Source organism: Cyprinodon variegatus, unplaced genomic scaffold, assembly GCF_000732505.1.
Source record: "Cyprinodon variegatus isolate N-32 unplaced genomic scaffold, C_variegatus-1.0 Scaffold332, whole genome shotgun sequence".
NCBI classification, from domain to species: Eukaryota; Metazoa; Chordata; class Actinopteri; order Cyprinodontiformes; family Cyprinodontidae; genus Cyprinodon; species Cyprinodon variegatus.
In genome coordinates, this window is record NW_015150785.1 from 627,257 (window position 1) to 630,434 (window position 3,178).

Consider the following 3,178-nt stretch of genomic DNA (forward strand, 5'->3'; position numbering starts at 1 on the left):
CTCCCCAATGTCCCCAATGATACGCATTTTTTTGCCAATATCGGCGTCCGATCCGATACGTGGATCGGATCGGGACAAGCCTAGTTTGGGGTCAGGGTGAGACTAGGTTACTGTCCACAGCGCTGTGCTGAACTGCCATGTTCTTGGAGACCAAAGCAGATAACAATTGAATCTCTGTAAGTGGAAAATGGTGATGCTGCTGTTTCAGTGATCAAACAGACATTTTTCAGTTAAAAACAATGAAATAGAATAATATCCTAATTGACCAAAAATGTTTGCATTTGCTCCAACGATGAAAACTGAAATAAATCAGAGTCAAATAAAAATCTTGGAAAAACAAAAATAAGCCACAAACAGCATTTGTTACTTTTCCTTAATTTATTTTGAGCGACAGCCTCTAAAACAGGAAGTAACAGCCATATAAGGCAGTGAACATGACCTGTGTAACCATGTGGATGTCTGTCATTCCGTACGGCCGTACATAACACAAGATTCTTATGACAAAGACAAACCAAAACTTATTTAAGTAAAATTAAACTATTTAAAACTTCATGATGAATCAAAGGAGATATAGAGAACTTTTGCAGAAATGTTCATCAATGCAGAAAATGTGGGTATTATGATCCACACCTGTCAATATTTCCAAGAATTGCACTCACCTGTTTCCTGTTAAGTCATGTTTTCTCTCTTCGCCCTGTTAACCTCCTTCCCTCTGTGTTTAAGTCAGAGGTGGGGACTCGAGTTTGTGACTCGTACTCGAGTCGCACTTAAGTCGAATATTTAATGACTTCAGACTCGACTTAGACTTGCGATTTCCGACACATTTCCGAACAATATATTCTTTTTAAGCCTTACCAGCACACAGCAGAGGTAAAAAAAAAAAAAAACAAACGACAGAGGGGCTGTCAAACAGTCATGTAGCACTGACATCACTGACCAGTTCAAGATAATGATCATTCCATAGATATAATAGTGACCTTTAAGCTATACCATCTCAGTGAAGGAGATGAAAACACAAGGAGAAACAAGCAAGCACGCAACTAGACTTGAGACTCGACTTGGACATGCAAAAAATGACTTGTGAACATGTCTGGTTTAACTTGATCTTGTTTTCATTAGAGAATTAATCCTTTCAATCTGCAGATGTCCTGTTGCTGTTTTAATCTTTTATCTACGTAAATAATCATTATGGATGAACCCAGGGGAGGCAGATAGTTAAAGAGAAAGTTTCTTCTCTGAAAACAGTATATTTCAGGGGTAACAAATTAAAAATCAGTGGGGTCCTAATAAAGAAAATCAACAACCAGTAAAGGTCCGGAGACATTTTATTGATCTGTTAAAACAGAATTTAACACTGAAATAAAATTAGGTGTTTATGCATCCATGTTATACATTGAATGTTTTAAATAAAATGTTTCCATTTTAAAATCTAAAGTGTTTTTTTTTAAGTAGAGAACAACCATCATTCATTTTGGTATATAAACTATTTCCTGATTCACATATTTTATGAAACACCTGAATGTTGGCTTAATATTGGCAGTGGGCTTTATGCTGCCCTGCAAGGCTTTAAACCTGGGTTTGAATGGAGACTAAGCCATTCTCAAGCACATATCAAGGTGCTCATTTCACCATAGTGAAGTTAGACACTGGTCAGACAACACGCAGTCATTTATAAATGTTTTAAATCAGGTTGGACTCTGGATCTGGACTGTGGTCCGCTAATCTGTAACCACTGAAGTAATGTTATTGGTAATGTTGTGCAATTTTACCAGCAGATTTTAAATATATGTTATTAACTAGAACTGGAGGTTATAGTTAATTAATATGTCATTACAATTAAGGGCAAAACCAAGTAGTGATCTTTTGTTAAATTATTTTAAATGACAATTTTCTCATTTACAAGGTGTTATTAACGGCTTACCTTTGTGCCTGGACATTTTAGACTGGCTGTTAAAATCCAAGATGTCTTCACCATCTATAGTTATAACTAACTTAGCTTATAATTCAAGCAGAGTTATTTATCATTAACTACAAGGAAAAATATTTATCTCCCTCTATTCAAGTTGTTACTCATACAGTAGGAAGTACCCTAGGCCCTGCACATTTCAGACAACCAGTCACTGCTGTATAAATAATCACAGACAGGATGCTTTATTTATTGAAACTTACAATCCCTATCACAATATAATACTGTGTTTAATAAACTATGCAAACACTACAAGCTACTTGAATAAACACAGAATATATGAAGAAATCAGTAATAAAAGAGTTCAATTAAGTTCTTAAGGTAGAGTCTGATAATGTTCAGGATGAGGATTTAATGGTCTTTGGTAACAGGCAAATCAAGTTTCCCTTAATCCCTCTATAAAAAAAATTTCCTCCCAGCGCTGCGTGTCCCGAGTCCGTGACATCATCAATGACCCCTCACCCCCCACCCTGGACTGTACTCCCTGCTGCCTTCTGGGAAGACGCTTCACAGCATTCAATGCAGGACCAGCAGGTTCTGCTACAGGCAACAATCATGTCCCTGACTCTGCATCACACTGATAATGCCAAACCAAAACAATCATATTTAATGCTTTGAACTTGCATATCAATGTGTTTTTATTTTTGCACCACACTGTTTAAATGTGATCACTGTGGTACTTTAAGGAATGCAAATGTTGTGAAAACTAAAGCTAAACAGCTAAATTTATTTTTCCTCATCTTCATCTCGTCATCTTTCACTTCATCCAGGCCCGGGTCGGGGGGGTAGCAGTCTCAGCAGAGACTCCCAGACTTCCCTGTCGGCAGGCACCTCCTTGAGCTCTGTGGGGTGAAGCCCGAGGCCCTCGCAGGCCAATCAACAGACGGGTGTCCTGGGTCATCCCCAGGGCCTCTTCCTAGTGGACGTGCCTGGAACACCTCCTAGTGGAGGCCTCCAGGGGGCATCTGAAAAACATGTCCAAGCCACCTCAGCAGACTCCTTTCCATGTGGAGGAGAAGCGGCTGTACTCCGATCCTCTCCCGAATTACCGAGCGTCTCACCCTACCTCTAAAGGAGAGTCCAGCCTTCCTGCGGACAAAGTTAATTTCAACCACTTGTATTCAGGATCTCCTTTTTTCATTTGCTATCCAGATTTTATGACCATAGGCGAGGGTAGGAACTAGGGATGGAACGGTTTATGAAAACCGTCCG